The sequence below is a fragment of the Carlito syrichta genome, unplaced genomic scaffold (genome assembly GCF_000164805.1).
Source record: "Carlito syrichta isolate Samal-C Ts95f unplaced genomic scaffold, Tarsius_syrichta-2.0.1 Scaffold303736, whole genome shotgun sequence".
Lineage (NCBI taxonomy): Eukaryota > Metazoa > Chordata > Mammalia > Primates > Tarsiidae > Carlito > Carlito syrichta.
Genome location: NW_007247832.1, coordinates 23,992 through 43,244, shown reverse-complemented (window position 1 = coordinate 43,244; position 19,253 = coordinate 23,992). Strand labels below are relative to the sequence as shown.

Here is a 19,253-nt window from a genome sequence, read left to right as displayed (position 1 = left end):
CAGAATATTTTCTCATCTGGTCCCTGAGTCATTGTAAAAAAAAAAAAAAAAAAAAAAAGGCTGTGGAATTTTTCTCCCTTTTTTTTGCTGAATTTCAAAAGCCTTAGAAACATTTTGAGGCCTTGGGACAGATTCCCAAATGCCCTTAATCTTTAGTTCCCTCAAGTCTTGCATTCTTACCCTATCTCCTGGGTTATTATTGTCCTATCTATGGTCAGTATTTGGATGCCTCTGTTTAGCAGAGTGTATGCCTGGGACAGGGGGATGATTTTGTTCCCGGATGAACATAACTGCCCACCTAATCATTCCTCTTTTCTCCCCAGTAAACAAAATATTCATAATTGACATGTTTTACCCAAGTATATATGTTAGGTTCAAGGAATTGATTAACTTGATCAGCCAATCCTGGTGGGTCCTCTAGGAGTGATTTCATTTCTTTCTTAAAATGTCTTTTTTCTGTATTGGTAAGTGGAGCATTTACAAAACCAATTTCTCCTTGTCCCAGTGAGATTTCCCTTAAGGGAAATAGTTTTGACTTTTTGCCTGAATCCTCGGGAGGAAAGAGAAACCTTTCAATATCTTTCTGGCATTGTTCTAATTCTCTTTTCAAGTTAGGATAACTATGTCAGGAGCTTAGGAGTTTTGACTTCTGAATTCCTGATAGATCCTTGTTCCTGGTCATTGTCCCCCCCTCACACTCCTGGTCTTTCTGAGGATTATAAGGCGGGAGAATACAGGAAAGTGGATCCCAAGCCTTTTCCCTTTCCTCCGGTTCAGATTCTTTTTTTTTTTTTCTTTCCTCTCCATATTTCCTGTTTTAAGGGGAAACCTGGGAAGGACCTGTAGTAGCCAACAAAGGGCATAGTATTTTTCCTCAGATGAACCAGAGGACTTATTATTTACATAAATTATTAAAATACAGCAAAGGCAATCTTTATTAGAACCAAACTCTGACCAAAAGACCAAGGGCTGCCATATAGGTTTTCTTGTTTACACAAAACAGCAAAAGTCAATCATTTTCTTCTTTTCCTTTCCTTAGTTCTGGAATCATTTTCCCAACTTTCCAACATTCACCCCAGCAGACTATCTGGGGAATTTTAAGGGAGCCCTTCTGACCTCCCTTCCTAGGCCTGGACTGTTTATTACCCATTCTCAGTTACCAGGTTAGTCTGTGCAATTCTAGAGTTTTCCAAAAGGATGCTCAATCTCCTGTTATGGAGATTTCTTGCAGACTTTAAGACTCCAGGCCCTCCCTGAAAGGCTCCACCCCCCTTACTGGAGGTTTCTTGCAGATTTTAGGATTAAAACCACCTTGTATCCTAGGATATGTGTTAGTTGCACAAACTCAACCCCCAAGAACCTTCCCAACCCCCAAGGCAATACTTATTCTACCGGAAAACAGAGAGACCGTGACACTGAGGCTCTCTTAGGGAGCAGTGTTTTATTGGCAGCATGACTCAGCAAGCTAATGCTCTAAGGCTGAGCAACCTGGAGAAAGAAGAGAAGGGTTTTATATGTTAGTTTAGGTAAGGGAAGGGGTCAGGTTGTATGACTGTATATGTTTTTAGAATCTGCAAGGTTATAATCAGCAGAAACAGTTATTCTTTTCTTTTCTTTTCTTTTTGAGTTGGAGTCTCACTCTGTCACCCAGACTGGAGTGCAGTGGCCGCTCCCGGCCACTGCAGCCTCTACCTGTTCTTGAAAAACTGTTTCTGCTGGGCTCCAGTGATCCTTCCACCTCAGCCTTCCAAGTAGCTGGAACTACAGGCATGCGCTACCACGCCCGGCTGATTTTTTGAGTTATTGTAGAGATGAAGTCTTGCCAAGTTGCCCAGGCGGGTCTCGAACCCACGGGCTCAGGCAATCCACTCGCCTCAGCCTCCCAAAGGCGAGGGATTACAGGCTGAGCCACCGAGCCCAGCAGAAACAGTTTTTCAAAGAACAAGTTGTTTACAGAATATACATGACAAACTGGGGTTGTAAACCAATAACTTTACAAAGACAGGATGCAGGGGTAAGGTTGTGAATTGATTACTATCTTGCATTGACAGGAAAGCGGCTTGTGGCTGTCTAGTTTTTCTCACGTTCCCATGTCTAGCAGGTTTGGCGCTTGCAGGTTGATTTCAAAAAAAAATAATTTTAACTGTTTTTGCCCCTCTCTGCCACATTCTCCCCTTTGATGCTCGACCCCTTATGGGTTAAAGAGCATCATTTTCAATTTGGTGTATTAACATTATGTGGGCCACAATTTTTCATTCCACAACTGTTTCTATAAACTTAGAGATGGAGTTTATGATTATGGGGACGATGCAAGGGAGGATAAGACAGGATCCCAACAATAGGACAACAGATCCGGTAATGTACTTAAATCCTCCCAGACCCGAGAACGTGTCTTCAGACCAATTGCCAACTTTTATGCCATGCCATTTTTGTACTGTAACATGGGCAAGCTTTCTAATATTAGTGGCTATATCAGTTATAGCTTTACTATTATCATCTATTTGCAAACAACAGTCAGAGCTATTAAATTTACCATAGACTCCTCCTCCTTTTGCTCGCAGGTAGTCCAAAGCTAAGTGAGTCTGATACATGGTGGCGTGCATTTGGTCTTGTTGTTGAGCAGCAAGCTCAAAAGCCATGGCTGTTTGGTTAGTTATAATTTCTAAGACAGTTTGTAATCTGATAATGTGATTCAGCACATATATATACAGGCATACAGTAACCCCAACTTCCATCTTGTGCCCATGAAGCCAGGCCATAAGTATTTATAATTCTTGGGGGTGGCCATTTGTCATCTTTCTAAACCTGGGTCCTTCCTACATTAAGACATCGAGCAACCTGGGTTTTGAGGCTTTCATAAAGGGGGATACCCAGTTCATCTCCCTTCGGGTTAGGCAGATGGAAAAATCCTGACTGGATTATTCCTATGGTACATGTGCCTTTCCATAACCCTGGGAATTGGGTATATGCAACCTTTCCATACATCCAAAACAGCACTTTGGGGGCTTTCCAGAGGTCTGGATTTACAGAGGACAGGTTTTTCCAGCTTTGACTTATAACGGGAATACCTTGAAATGGGTTAGCTTGTTCAGAGAATAGTACTGTACAGTTACTTATAGTTTGGGTGACAATAGTACACTGCGGAAATTTAGTTGCATAAGCAGGTGCCCAATACCAAACAGGCCTTGTTGGTCAGCAGGTTTGGTGGGTTGAATTCCAGTATAATATTCTTTCACATGGAGTTTCTCCTACCCATTGAATATAAGCAGAGCCCACTCTGCTTAAGCAGTCTTCTCCAATTATTTTTGAAGAGAGGATCCATTTTGGGGGTAGGTTGTCTGTTCTAACAGCTAAAGAGTTATTCCATTGAAGGAGCTGGTATGCATTAAGACTAGTTCCCTTCCAAGGCCTTTCTTCAGTCATTAGGGCTCCCCTGCATGCCCAATAATTGGTGACACTAAGTGTCTGGGCTATATTTTCAGGCAAATTTATAAACAGATTTTGGTCTATCTCCCATGGTTGAAGGGGGTTAACTTTGGCTGTTGGATAGCTGGGGGAGTTATAAATTGTACAAGTTCTTTAAGTAGTTCCTTGGTTTTGGCTGCAGGGGTGAGATCCCAACAGACCCAATTTGTGTTACCAAGGTTAGAACAAGGTTTGAGGGCATATTTGGTGTACTGGTGACCTTGTTCTGCTAATCCAGTAAAGTATAACTGGCCATTATGGGTACAGATGTGTTTATCAGTATAACAGACTTCTCTGGCCAGGATGAATAACAAAGGAAAACTTTTATGTTTGGCCAGATAGTTTCTATGCATTTGTAAGCTGGGTGTGTGGGGGAAACAAAGGACACCCAAATTAGGCATAAGCACACAACAGCACAAGAAAGTTTCCCATTATAAGAAGGAACAGAAATGCTAGTGAGACTTTTTCCCAACATGTCCAATTTGTAGGGGTTGATTCTTCCAGTCCTATGGCAACTAAAGTGACAAACAGTATAGCAATTGAGAAGTACAAAGGCTGGCAAAGCATAGGCATGTAATTTTAGAAACAATGGCTTATCTGTAGGTGTTGATTCCGTTGTATTCGCAAGCTTCTGCCATATGTAGATCAGCCAGCATCTGGTGTGTGGCTGAAGCAAAGCCGATGGATCCTCGTTTCAGTCATGCGTAGACTAGCCAACCCTGGTGTGGCTAGGGCAGGGCCTGGAGAATCTGTTCCAGGTTTTCCGTCAGCCTCGGTGACTTTCCAGAGGGTCAACTTAAGGGGATTTGTGGTGCACTCCCAGTCCTGGGAGGCAGGCTTAACTCCTCTGTAATAGATCCAGGGGACTATCTCGGTTACCTTGACTTCAGTGGGGTAGACAAAAAAAAACAGTGAATGGGCCCCTCCAGAGGGGTTTTAGAGGCTGTACATTCCATTCTTTTGCCTGTACCATATCATCTGGTTTAAAGGAATGGGTATCAGTAGTTAAACTAATTGGTAACCGTTCTCTGACTTGATGATAGATGGTATTTAAGGCTGAACCTAAGGCTTGTATTTGTTGTTTTAGAGTAAGATTTCCTAACTCTTTTAAGTCTCCCTGCATGCCCTTAACAAGAAGGGGTGGCTGCCCATGAAGGATTTCAAAAGGCGAGAAACCTGTTTGTTTTGTGGGACTAGACCTTACCCTTAGAAGGACTATTGGCAGAAGCTGGACCCAGTCTAAATGAGTCTCTTGGCATAGCTTACGTAGTTGTGATTTTAAGGTCCAGTTTATTCGTTCCACCTTTCCTGAACTTTGTGGCCTATAAACTGTATGGAGCTTCCATTTGATTTGTAGTCCTTTTGCCATCAACTGTACTACCTTGGCTACAAATACCAGTCCATTGTCTGGCCCTATAGTGATTGGGAGTCCAAATCGAGGAATGATTTCTTTTAACAGGAGTTGGGCCACTTCGGTGGCTTTCTCTGTCCTTGTGGGAAAGACCTCAACCCATCCCGAGAAAGTACACACAAAAACAAGGAGATATTTGTAGCCTCGGCAGCGCGGGTTCTGTAAAATCCACAGTAAGATTCTCAAAGGGTGCTCCCCTAACATGTTGCACTCTGGGGGAGAATTTGGGTCCCTGCCATGGGTTATTTTGAGCACAAATTGCACACTGTTCACAGACCACCCACGCTAGACTGGAGTGTCGGGGGACATAGAAGTACTTACTGAGGGTATTTTCAAGAGTGGTCTGTCTGCTGTGTGTCCCTTGTTGAAACTGCCTGTCAAATGCTGGAGCCAGTGATTCTGGAATTGCTATTCGGCCATCTGAAATTTCCACCATCCAGCTTGTAAGTAGTGTCCTGTTTCTGTTTCAAACCATGTTTTCTCATTTGGCGTGTAGCAAGGGTTCCAGTTTGTCAGCAGGCTAGGAAGCAGTGCCGTCGTTATTGCAGTCATTTTGACAGTTTCTTTTGTTGCTGCAAGCTTTGCTGCTTGATCTGCTTTGCGATTTCCTTTGGCAATTATCGCATCTTCTTTTTGTTGTCCTTGGCAATGTATGACTGCTACTTCTTTTGGTGTCCATACAGTGTCTAGTAGCTCTAGAATTTCCTTGCCATATTTTATGTCTTTTCCCCCTGAATTGATTAAACCTCTTTCTTTGTTTAAGGCCCCATGCACATGTAAGGCAGTAAAAGCATCCTTGGAGTCTGTATAGATATTAACGTGTAGCCCCTTGGCTAGATGGAGGGCTCAAGTGAGCACAACAAGTTCTGTTTTTTGAGCTGAAGTTCTTATCGGCAGAGGTTCCACCTTGACCATGGAGTTTAAAGTTACCACCGAATAGCCCACGAAGTCCTCTCCCCCCTGTAGGAAGCTGCTCCCATCCATGAAGTACTCAACTTCAGGGTCTCTCAGGGATTGGTCTGTTAAATCTGGACGACTGGAGAACACTTCATTTATTATTTCAGTGCAATCATGGTCTGACTGTCCTGGCTCTACAGGTAGTAAGGTTGCCAGGTTTAGGGTCTTTACTACCTCTAGGTGAATGTGTGCGTTTTCACAGAGCATTCCCTGATATTTGACCATTCGAGAATTGGTTAGCCAATATTTCCCCTTGTATTCCATTAAATTTATCACAGCATGAGGCACCCTGACAGTAGCTTTTATCCCATAGTTAGTTTGTCAGATTCTGGAGTGCCATGGCTGCCAGGGCTCATAAACAAGGTGGTCAGCCCTGGGCCAGAGAATCTAGCTGTTTGGATAAATATGCGATGGGTCTATGCCATGACCCCAACATTTGAGTTAAGACCTCTACTGAAATGCCAGTGCATTCATACATGTATAGAAAGAAAGGCTTAGTCACATGTGGGAGTCCCAGACCACGTGCATTGGTGAGGGCCTGTTTAATCTGTTTGAAGGCTGGTTGTTGAGCCTTTTCCCACAGCAGGGGCTCCCATTCACCCCCCTTTGTGGCTTCATAGAGCGGTTTTGCCATAATGGAGAAGGTAGGTATTCAAATTCTATAGAATCCCGCAGCCCCTAGAAACTCCCAGATTTGACGCCAGGTAGTTGGGACTGGAATTGAACACACTGCCTGTTTTCTTTCAGGGCCAAGTTGACACTGGCCTCGGGACAAATGAAAACCTAGATACCAAACTTTTTCCTGACATATCTGGGCTTTTTTCTTTGAGACCTTGTAACCCACCTCCCATAAGAGGGTGAGCAGTGGCTGTGTCCCTTGCATACAACTTTTCTTGGTTGGTACTGCCACAGCAAGTCATCTACATACTGGAGTAAGGTGCAGCCACACTGGTTTGCTGGAAAGGCTTTTAAATCTGAGGCTAGTGCCATGCCGAAGATGGTTGGAGAATTCTTGAATCCTTGGGGCAGCTGGGTCCAAATTAACTGTCCCTTGGTGCCATTTGTCGGGTCCTCCCATTGGAAAACAAAGATTGGCTGGCTTCTTGTAGCCAGGCGGATGTAGAAGAAGGCATCCTTAAGGTCCAAGCAGGTGAAGAAAGCAACCTCAGCAGGGATGAGACCTAGCAGTATATACAGGTTTGGGACGATGGGGTATAGACTGACCGCAACCTGGTTTACAGCTCACAAGTCTTGAACCGGCTGGTAGTCATCCATGCCTGGCTTCTACACCGGCAACAGAGGCCAAGCAGACTGACAAACCCGGATGATTCCATAATGCAAGAGCCTCTCCAGGTGCTTGTGGATTCCTTTTATGCTTTGTGTGGGATGATGAACTGGCTCACCCCCTGGCTTTAGTTTCACAATCACAGGGGGTATGTTTCTTGCCAGTCCTGGAGGATTGTCTTCTGCCCACACTCCCAGTACTCGAAATGGCAACTCTAGAGAGTTTTGTGAGGCCTCTGTTAGGTTGTAGAGCCACTGTTCCTCTTCCCAGGGGACAGTAAGGGTCATCATTTTAGCCTCCAGACCTCTTAATCTCAGAGTTACGTGATTAGGAGAGTCAAAGGTATCCGAGCACCTTTTCCCAGGAAGTCTCATCCCATTAAGGCTATGGGACAATCTGGGAGATACAGGAACTCTTGTATGACCTCATGGCTGCCAACTGTGCAGTGTTGTGGCACTGTGAAGGCATGCCTGGCTTGATGTCCAGTGACTCCCATAACAGTAGCCTGTTTCTGGGAGAATGGACCTACAGGCTGGGTGATCACGGAGTGTTCAGCTCTCGTGTCGACCATGAAGCTCACACATTGTTACCCTCCTGTCATGTGGACCATAGGCTCCTGGGGACCTAAAGATAGTAGGGAACCCGGTCTGGCCTATTCTTGTTGCTGTCCTTCCATAGAGGTCAGACCCATAAAGCTGTTAGGAGCTGGTGGGTCCTGTTGATAAGTGGAGTCTTGTGAGCTACTTTTCCATTGGGCTTCCTCCTCAGCTATTCATTGGGGGCATTCACCCTTCCAGTGGCCTTCTTGGTAACAATAGGCACACTGGTTTCTTCCTAACTTCATAGGGGGTTGTGATGTCCCTTGTGTAGGCTGATAATGGGGTTCAGGGGTCCCTGGCAGGCTGAGGTGGTCCAGGCCTCGCTCTGGGAAACTGCCGACCTGGCTGTCCTCTTCCCTGACCTCTGCCTCTGTTTCCTCCTGGTGGGCCTGTTATTTGGTACCCTGCAATGGCAGCAGCAAGCATGGTCATTTTCTTTTTCTGTCTGTGGTCCACCTCTTGTTGGGCCTCTTTGTCTTGATTAATAAACACTTTAGTGGCAACTACTAGCAGCTGGGTAACATTCATTCTAGCAAAGCCCTCTAGTTTTTATAGCTTACATCAGATATCCCCCTGAGACTGTCCGACAAAAGCTGCATTTACCATGCACTGATTTTTGGTTGCCTCTAGATCAAAGGGGGTATATAGCTGAAAGACTTCACAGGATCTCTTACAGAACTGGCTTAGGCTCTCGTCAGCTCCCTGGGACATATCAGAGAACTTGCTCATATTTATGGTCTTTTCCCCTCCTTCTCTCATACCTCCTAGGAGGGCCTCCTGATACCATTCAAGCATTTGCAGCCCCTGGTTACTGTTGGAGTCCCACTGAGGGTCCTCTTCTGGGAACTGATTTTGGGCATATGCCTGGGTTGAGTTGAGTGCTCCAGCCAGGGCGTGTTCCTCTAGCCATTTTATAGCCCCCTGTGAAATTCTCTGATGCTCCACAGCATTGAATAGTGTCAGGAGGAGTTGGCAGCAGTCTGCCCAGGTTGGCCTCTGGGTCTGGACAATAGACTATATTAAGTCAATCATAGCCTGAGGCTTTTCTGTGAAGGATGGAGTATGATTTTTCCAATTCAGGAGGTCCATGGTGGTGAAAGGCTGGTACACAAATGTGCATTGCCTACCTTGGATCTGGCCTCCTTGATCATAATAAATAGGTCCCTAGTCTCCCTCAGTGGCATCTGGAAGGCACCATGACATTCACCTGATGGGAGGTTAGACATGCATTCTGGCAGTTGCTTTCTGGGTGGGGTGTGGGGAGTCAGAACAGGTGGTTCGGGTATGGCCTCTGATCATTTAAGAGATGTACTCGGCTTAGGGGTGCATTCCAGTTGTGAGCCCCTAACAGTGGCTGGTGCTATAGAAGCAGGCAGCAACAGTGGTTATACTGGAGAATAAGGTGGTGGGATTTCCATTTCATCAGGCAGCACTGGTTTATCAGTCAATTCATCAGACTCTAATGGGCATTTAGACTGAGCTGTTTTGCAGACTACCATAATTTTGCAATTGTCCTCCCAGCAAGCTTTTAGCCAAGAGAGCTGTGCAAGGACCACATCCTGCCAACAGTTGATGTAAAGGAATTGGCCTGAGTGACCTGGCTTTCCTCCTATAATTCTGTATACTCTCCTAATGGCTCTTCTATCTTCTATCTAAGGATCCTTCTGGCAGCCATCCAACCCCAAAGAGGGCCAATTTATTTCACAGAATGTCCGGAGCTATCTCTGAGACAATTTGACACCATAACAATCTCCACAGAAACATTTATCAAAGTTCTTAGGCATACAATCAAGAGGGGTATTCTTACTTTGGTTACCACCCATTTCTTCCCCCCAACAGATGGCAGGCACACACAGAAAAGGGAACGAGGGGAATGGGAAACAGTTGCTTCATCCATCTCCAGCTATACTTGAGGAGATATTTCAGACACCTCTTAGCCATTGGCGGGTTGGTATAAACCCCCAACCCGGACCAACACGGTGATGGAGTTGGGACTGCCCTCAGCTGTATGAGGTCGTCACTGGCTTAGATCGGGGCTCATCACTCGCTTCGGCTCTTTGGTCAGGTCAGAACCCTTCCGCTGTCTGTCTCATTCACACGCAATCACACAGCACACACTCCACCCTAATCCTAGGAGTCAGCAGGTTCATCTCAAGAGAGTATTTCCTTCCACTGCTTTTCAGTCCTTTCCGTCAAACTTGAGACTACTAGCAGACTCTGGGAGGTGATCAAGCTCCCCTTCTGCCATCTACTGGCAAGTCGATGCAAAAACCCTTGCTCCTACCCTTTCCGTGGGGTGATGCTCCTTACGCTAGCTCCTGGGCCTCTTCCAGGTTCCTGTGCTCTTAGAGTCCAAGCCTCGGTGTGCCAGTAGGGACCTCCCTCCTGCGGATCAAAAGGTCCACTGTGTGCCAGGCGAGATTGCCTCTCCTATCGCCCCGGGAGTTGTACCCTGATGACAAAGTTGATGGAACACACCATCTCCAAAATCTTCAATTCCTAACCAATGCACCAAGAAATGTTGCAGGAAAACAGAGACTGTGATACTGAGGCTATCCTAGGAAACAGCATTTTATTGGCACTGGTGCAACTCAGCAAGCTAATGAATGCTCCAAGGCTGAGCAACCCGGAGAAAAAAGAGAAGGGCTTTTTTTTTTTTTTGAGGCTTAAAAGAAAAATGTTTATTTTAATAAAATATACATACAATTTACCACCTTAATCATTTAAGTGTACAGTGCAGTGGCATTAAGTACAGTACATTCACCTTTGTATGCAACCACCATCACCAGCCACCTCCAGACCCTTCTCATCTTCCCCAAATTAACCTCTATACCCATTTAACAATAACTCTCCATTATTCCCTCCCCCAGCCCCTGGCAAATACCACTCTACTCTTAGACTAATTTCAGACTCAGATTTTTTTTTCTGAGTTGGAGTCTCACTCTGTCATCCAGACTAGAGTGCAGTGGTATGATCATGGCCACCACAGCCTCAACCTCGGTGGCGGGGCGCTGAGGCACGGAACTGCAGAGTGGAGTCATAAATACAAGATCATGGCAAAACATCTGAAGTTCATTGCCAGGACTGTGATGGTCCAGGAAGGGAATGTGGAAGGTGCATACAGGACTCTAAACAGAATCCTGACCATGGATGGCCGCATTGAGGACATTAAGCATCAGTGGTACTATGAGAAGCCATGCTGCTGGCGACAGAGAGAAAGCTGTGAAACCTGCCAGAGAATCTATAACATGGAAATGGCTCGCAAGATCAACTTCTTGATGTGATCCTTCTGCCTCAGCCTTCTAAGAAGCTGAAACTACAGGTGGATACCACCATGCTTGGCTCCTTTTTTTTATTTATTGTAGAGACAAAATCTTGCCAAGTTGCCCAAGCTGGTCTCAAACCCCTGTGCTCAGACAATCCTCTCACCTTCGCCTCCCAAAGTGCTGGGATTATATGTGTGAGCCACTGCACCCAGTCAGACTCAGTCTCTTCTTCCACTTAATAAAAGAGAGGTTCCATTGCTGACTAATGGATTGTTCCTATATGTGGAAGCCTTTCTGCATACATGTAATTGAGTTTATTGTAGAGAAAGGTAACAGAAAATGGGACTGTAGAAAGAAGAGAGATGAAGACACGAGCTGGATAAGGGTTTCCACACTGGGTGTCCTATCCACAGGCATCAGCATCCCTGCCACGGATCCACCCGATTTTCTCACATCAAGAAGTTGATCTTGCAAGCCATTTCCATGTTATAGATTCTCTGGCAGGTTTCACAGCTTTCTCTCTGTCACCGGCAGCATAGCTTCTCATAGTACCACTGACGCTTAATGTTCTCAATGAGGCCATCCATGGTCAGGATTCTGTTTAGAGTCCTGTATGCACCTTTCACATTCCCTTCCTGGACCATCACAGTCCTGGCAATGAACTTCAGATGTTTTGCCATGATCTTGAATTTATGTCTCCACTCTGCAGTTCCGCGCCTCAGTGCCCCGCCGCCCTGAGTCATCCCCGAGAAGGGTTTTATATGTTAGTTTAGGTAAGGGAGGGGGTTGGGTTGTATGGCTATACATTTTTTTAGGATCTGCAAGGTTATAATTAGCAGAAACAGTTTTTCAAAGAACAAGTTGTTTACAGGAGATACATGACAAGCAGGAGTTGTAAACCAATAACTTTACAAAAAGGATGCAGGGGTAAGGTTGTGAATCGATTACTATCTTGCATTGACAGGAAAGCAGCTGTGGCTGTCTGGTTTTTCTCATGTTTCCATGTCTAGCAGGTTTGGAGCTTGCAGGTTGATTTTGAAAAAGAATCATTTTAACTGCTTTCATACTCTCTCTGCCACACTTATAGTCCAATTTTCCTACCTTGGCTCATGTATGCGGTTGCCTGGTTGCTGCAGTGATGCCTGCCTATTTCCTTGCTTCTTCTCTGCTGAATCTCCTGTAACAACCTTGGGCCTCTGCAGAACTGCAAGAGTCAGACACACCTGACTGGAGCAGGCCACCTAAAATCAGGTGGAATGTGTCTCCCCCTCCAATGGGGGTCCAGTCCCACAGATGCAGATATTCCAGGCAAGCGTCAAACTGCTAGGAAGGGGAGTCCTAGGGGACACCCCCACCTCTGGACTAAGTTGTCCAAAAACATCAAGGAGACTCGGAGATCAGTAGAGTGAAGCAGCTTTTTAAAATAACACCCTTGCAAGAATGGGCGTCCCTCAGGTGAGCAGGCACACCAAAGCAGTTTCAGCCAGAGTATTTAAGCCCTAAAATGCAAGTCCCTCCCATGTTTCCCCATAGGCTGGGGACTTCCAGAGGCTACATCGCTTTCCCAGATGTGGCCTACCTGTAGTACATTGATTGGGTTACCTGGTTCGTTCATTTGCATGTCCTATCTATTAATTGGTTAACATAGGTTTGACAAACTTACTTCATTCACCTGTTCCATTTGCGGATTGACTTACAAGATTTTGTTCTAATTGGTTCCCATCGAAGTTTAAATGAAAAAGCCCACCAAAGTAAAAGCCCGCAAAAAGAGAACAAGAAGCAGGAAGTGACTCAGCAAAAAGCAGTTACGTACAGCTTGTGGCTTACTGTGAAATCATTCTTTTGCTTACATAATTCTTCCTTAATTTCTCTATGTATCAGGGCAAACATAATTATCTGCAGACCCCAAAGTGGAGAAGTGAATCTCTCTCAAAGTTTCCCAGCAAATGTTTCAAGTTGTCTTCCCTGCTGTCCTCCCTTGCTTACCACCCTTCCTCTTCCCTTCTCCTCTCTGTGTGTGTACCTGTGTATGTGTGTCTTTCATGTCACGTTCAAGAAGAATTGTCTTACCTAAGAATTAAGAAGGCTTTAGAAGAACTCTTCATGTTAGTATTAAATTATCAACCAAAATTAGCAATGGGAGATGAGGTGAAAGCCCTGATAAGTCTGTAATATCTATATTTATCTGTATTAGCCTGAAAGTAGACATGAGGTGTTGGGGACAGAGACAGACGATGATGACTTACCCACAGCAGTAGCCACATTGGTTACCCTTGACCCAGTGATGCAGTGAGGGATGGACAGACAGGCCTGCGTGTAAAAGTTGTACCACAAAGGAGGAACCCAAAAAATATGAACCTGGGAGTTTGCATTGGAGAGGGGCAGCTGTTCCCTCTCTCCTCCTGAGAGAGGAGGGAAACTTTGCTCCCCAATGTAAAAACAAATTGTCCTTGGGAGATGCAGGGAAGGACAGTGGGTTCTCACCCTTTGGCATATAAATACAAATCTCTAGAAGTGGCATCAAACAAGTGTCTCGCAGGTTACAATTCCCATAATATCTCCATGGCCCTACGTCTCATCCTTTTTTGAAATGTAGACATTTCTCTAAGATAAAAATGTTTCTTCTATTTTATAAGTTTTGCCATTTGGGGAGGAAACCTTCCTAATTTAATGAACACTTAAGGAGTCAGCTTTGTATGAATAGATCTGTAGTTTTATTCATTAAAAACAGTCACAGAGGATGGGTGCAGTGACTCAAGCCTATAATCCCAGCACTTTAGGAGGCTGAGATGAGAGGATTGCCTGAGGCCATGGGTTCTAGAACAGCCTGGGCAACTTGGCAAGACCTCATCTCTACAATAAATCAAAAAATTAGCCAGGTGTGGTAGTGCACGGCTGTAGTTCCGGCTACTTGGAAGGTTGAGGTGGAAGAAATGCCTGAGCCCAGCAGGTCAACGCTGGGGTGGCCGTGAGCATGCCACTGTACTCCAGCCTGGTCGATGGAGTGAGACTCCAAAAAAAAAAAAAATCACAGCCAAAAAATTTAAATAATATTCCAAAACCAAATAATTTACCATCATTTGGGTACCTTCAGTCTGGGCATTAAACAGCCCAAAAGGCATTTACTCAATTCCAAAGTGTTCCTGGCCACAAATCTAGGGCTTTTGTGGAGGCCTTGCTTGCACTGACCTCGAGTATGTAGAAGACTCCCAATTTAGAATAAACATTTCATGTCTAAGCTAGAGCATAGGCGTCCATGTTAAAATATGCATTGGTATTAGAAGATGTCTACACTTTCATACTTTCTTTCCATACCACATAAAAAGTTCATTGTAGATAAACAACAAATATGTCCCATGCCTCAACTTCTCCTGCTTTATGAAATGTTTTCCTTTGTTATTCTTGGCCTTTCTTTAGGTTATGACATACAAAATAATCTTTAGCTGAACATATCCTGAGCAGAGCTTCTTGAAAGATGAGTAATCATGAACTTTTGAAGCATTAAAATAAAGTCTGGCTTTTCTTTTCCCAGACCTAAATCATATTTGGTTAACTGTTTTTCCTCTCTTTTTACTTTGCTAAATTATTTCCCATCAGTAATTTCCTGATAAGTCTTGTTGGTAGGTAAACCTTGTGATCGGTTGTCAGATGAGCATGTTATATGGTTAATTTATTTATATTTATGTTATGTGTACATGAGGTATGACAATTAAGTTCGTGAACCTAGAAAAAGCTGTCCATCCCTCATTGCTGAATATCACTATAGTCACCTTTGAAGTACTTCCCTTGGGAAGTTATGCACTGTCACCAGTGCCTAGTTCACCTGTCAAAGCAATTTTGGAATTCTTTTTCTGGACTGGCCATCAGAGCCATTATCATATGACCCTTGATGTCCTGAATGTCATCAAATGTCTTCCTTTCAATATTTCCTTTGTCTTTGGGTAAAGAAAAAAGCCCCTGGGGACCAGATCAGGTGAGTAGGGAGGGTGTTCCTATACAGTTATTTGTACGGTGTTGTCAATGTAAGCACACGGTAACAAGTCTGTAAGCTTGTCACACCTCAACAAATTGCGATGACAGCTCTGATGGCCATTCCAGAAAGAGGATTCCAAAATTGCTTTGATGGATGGTCCAGGTGCTGACATCAGTGCATAGCTTCCCAAGGGGAGTACTTGGAACGTGACCATAGTGATATTCCACAATGAGGTATGTAGTACTTTTTCTAGGATGAGTTTGTGAACCTAATTGTCAGGCCTCATATATTTGCTCATTGTTTTTATCTTAATCAGAAAACATCACAAAAAATAAAAATGAAGCAAACAGAGTGACATTATAGTTAAATAAGTTAAAATACTGGTAGAATGATTACTGACGGGAAGGGGGTGGATGATAGCTTTCTTTTTAAGTTGCAGCTTAGAAAATTTCTTAAATCAAAGCACACCACTTGATACACAGGAGTGTTTTTTTTTTTTCTGGTGTACATTAGCATTTAGTCTTGTTAATTTTCTTACAATGTTATCTTGAAGTGCAGGGAATCACATTCTTTGACTTTTTTGCTCTAAAACGACTGTTGACCTCTCTGATTGCTACTAATCCACGAACCGTCTCTGTTTTTTCCCATCATCCCCCATCTCAACCAGTCTAAAGTCCATCAACCATTGAGTCTCACTGATATCCTAAAGTCTTTTGCAAATTTCTGTGGGTACTTGCTTGGGGGTGAAAACAGCCATGGTTAGACCAGAAGTCTATGAGCTGTCCTGCATGGATGCCTCCACTGTTCCTCCTCTCAGGGTCAAGACCAAGTCCTTGCCACGATCAAGGCTGGCCTGCTCCATGGCAGGGCTTTTGTGAATGACTTTCCTTCTGCCTGAATGTTCTTTCTCACACCCTCTTAGTTACTGCCTACCCCTCCTTTAAGCCCCAGCTCCAATCCACTTCCTCAGAGCAGCCTTTGCTGATACCCCGACGAGCTCCTACCTCTGCCTCACAGGGTCACAGCAACCCGTAAGTCCCTTCCATTGAACCCATTCCCTGTGGCCTTGCTCACCTGCCTGTGTCTTGTCATGTCTCTCCCTCTGCACTGGAAGCTTGATAAAAGTAGAGACAATGTCTGTTTTTGCTTTGGCACCTAATGACAGCTCAAGAAATACATTTAAGGAATGCTCAGGAGGATGAATTATGAATGCCTGAGTATAAATATAGACCCTGATAAGAGCAAGTAGCCGAAGAAAGGGAGAGCGGCTATCTGGGTCACCTTGTATGTTTCAAGTCAAGAGTCTGGATACCTGATCCTGACCTGCTGGAACTTCCACGCTGCCATTATAATTGCTATAAATGGCACAGCCCAGCTCTGGGGTTCCCTGGTTTAAGTAAGGACAGGAGTCAGGACACAGCTGAATGAGAACTTAAACACCAAGATCCCAAACAGTGAGCATGGCGGAAAAAGCCATCTGGAATCATATCTCCTGTGACTCTTCAGCTACCTGTATAGCTGGGGTCCGGCAGACCTGCCCTCTGGTGGCAGGGCCCTTCCACAGCCTAGACACACAGCCACACGGATCTACAGACTTGCATGGGAAGTCCACCGTGCTTGGGACAGCTGCCTGTGAACGTACACCGCCCAGCTCTGTCCTGCGTCCACCTGTAATGAGTCTAGCTACCAGGAAAGAGCATCTGGGGCACACACACAGAGGCTATGCATGTTGTCTTACATTCCGCCATATTGCCTAGAGCCCAAAGGCACCCAGCTGTCATCTAAGGTGGGGGAGAAATTAGTCGCTTACAGCATGTAAAGCTCATGTGTTGTGTTCTTTTTATCTTTCCCACGTGATACAGGATTACAAATACCCATAACAGACCTTTTCTAGAGATCATTCTGAGGCTGGAAAGGAATGACATTACGGGGTCCGAACTTTCTAGAATGGTTGAAAGGAGGTGAGGCTGGTGTGCTCTTTATTCTGATTTTTGTTAAGAACCTCTTCTCCTCATTCTTTTTCCCTCCTTCCCCTCCCAGGTCCTTCCTACTCTCTACGACTCTCCAGGTATATTAAGCACATGTCACACAGGCTTATGCCCTTCACATGCCCTGGGGTGCAGCTCCCACTTCCCCCATGCCAGTCCCCCCCCAGGGCTTCCCTTCAGAGGATGGCAACTCCATTCATCTGATTCCTTGGGCCCAAGATCTTGGAGTCCGCCTCACTTTCTATACCTTGTGTCCCGTAACCCCTGTGTCAGAAGATCCTGTTCATCCAACCTCCAAAATAAACGGAGAATTAGACCACACCTGGCAGCCTCTACTGTGTCACCAGGTCCAAGCCCCTCTCCACATTCTCCTAGGTTATCACAGTGGCCGAAACAGCCACAGGGATACTTTGACAGCGTAAATTCGACCATGTCTCTCCCTGCTCTCTGCCTTCCATGACGTCTCCCCTCCTCCCAAAAAGGCAGGATCCTTTCAGTGGCCTACAGTGCCTGTCCTCTGTCCCCTCACGTGCACACACATATGCACGCACACACACAACCACTTTGAGAGAGCTGTGACTCTCCCCTTTAATGTCTGTTATCACAAAAGGTTTTTTTCCTAATGCCCCATTTTTAAAAACCTGTGCCCATCACACCTCAAATATTGGTAAAGAAAGTGTAGCCTTTTTTGTGGCTTCCCCTGCCATGATTCTAGCAGAAGGTGCGTTAAGGTCATTGCACTAACTCCATTTTAGCCCCTGCTGACTGGTGGACAGACACACATGTCTGTTTTGGACCAGAGAATCTGCCACTTTCCCCTGCAGGGTTTCCCACAAAGGCCTGGAGGTGCAGGGGAAAGCAGCCCCTCCATCTGTCATCTCCCCCCAGTGGATATGGGAGGACAGGGAAGCGCGCTATGGGACCAGGGTTTCTTCCAGTGCCTGCATCACTCCCTTTCTCCCATCGCCTGGGAGGAAGAAAAAAAAAAATCCCAGTCTTTGCTCTTGCATTTGCTGCCTGTTCCCACTGGTCCTTATTAGACTATAACACCAGATGCCTGGAATGTCAGGAGGTTTATAGGAATCAGAATCAGATGGGCAGTCACAGTTTTCAACTCTGCATCCACACTGTCCTCCAGAGTCAGACAGTTAGTGGTCTGATGTCATCTAGGCATCCTCTAAGTAAAAGTGTCATGTTCCTGCTCTGACGATGACAGGCTTCTGTCCTGGACTTTTCTGTGTTGGCTGAGCATAATCTGGAATTTTTAGTGAGCTTTCTCCAAATCTGGAGTATTTATATGGGGCAATGAGGATGAGAATCAATCTGTAGACCGTGTTGAATAGCTGCTGCCTTTTGAACACTGTATGAGGCCTGAAAGAAAGAGTCAAAGGCAAACGATGACATGGCCTGGTTGAAGAGGGTGGGCACACTTAAAGGGATCTAGGAAGCAGCAAGCTTGTGAGTCCAGGCAAGTTTAAAGTAAAAGAATGGGGTGATTAGTCAATATCCATGTGTTTGACACCCACTAAGTACTGAGTCCTAACAGTACCAAGTGTTGGTGTGAATTTGGAGTAATGAGAATTGTTGATGTTTGGATAACTGGCCATTTCTGATCAATTCCTATCCTTTGACCCCACAGTTCCATTTCTGGGCATTTACCTAAGAAAATTCAAAATATATGTCCAAAAAAGAGTTGGATGTTTTTTCGAAGCTTTTTTCATAATGACCCCAATCTGGAAACCACTGCTCATCCATAAGTGTGGAAATAAGTAGTGCAAACAAGGTATATTCATACCATGGAATTGTCCTAAGCACTAAACGGTGATGAGCTCTTGAAACACAAAAAAGCAGGTGCATCTCAAATACATTCAGAGAAAGAGGCCACATACACTACTATGTTATTTCATTTACATACAGTTTGAAACAGGCAAAAATACTCAATAGTGATAGAAATCAGAGCAGTTGTCATCCACTGAGATTTTGTGATTGGAAAGTTTCTAAAGGGAGATATCAGATATAAAGGAAATATTCTATCTCTTGGTTTGTAAGATGAGTACACAGTAAATATGTGTGTCATAACTCATCACACCAAACTTGTAAGATCTATATATTTTATCATCTACAGAGTGATCCCCAGAGGCAGGCATGATGTTGCATGCCTGTAATCCCAGCTACTCAGGAGACTGACATAGGAGGTTCACTTGAGGCCAGTAGTTCAAGTCTAGCCTGGACAACACAGAGATACCTCATCTCTAAAATAAAATAAAGGAACCTCAATAGAAGAAACCAAAACAAAAATGTCAACAAAA

General features: G+C 44.7%; 1 pseudogene; it reads right to left on the bottom strand.

The window, feature by feature from the left end:
* Positions 1–11,399: 11,399 nt before the first annotated feature.
* LOC103261526 lies at positions 11,400–11,663 on the bottom strand (annotated as a pseudogene).
* Between the last annotated feature and the right edge of the window lie 7,590 nt (positions 11,664–19,253).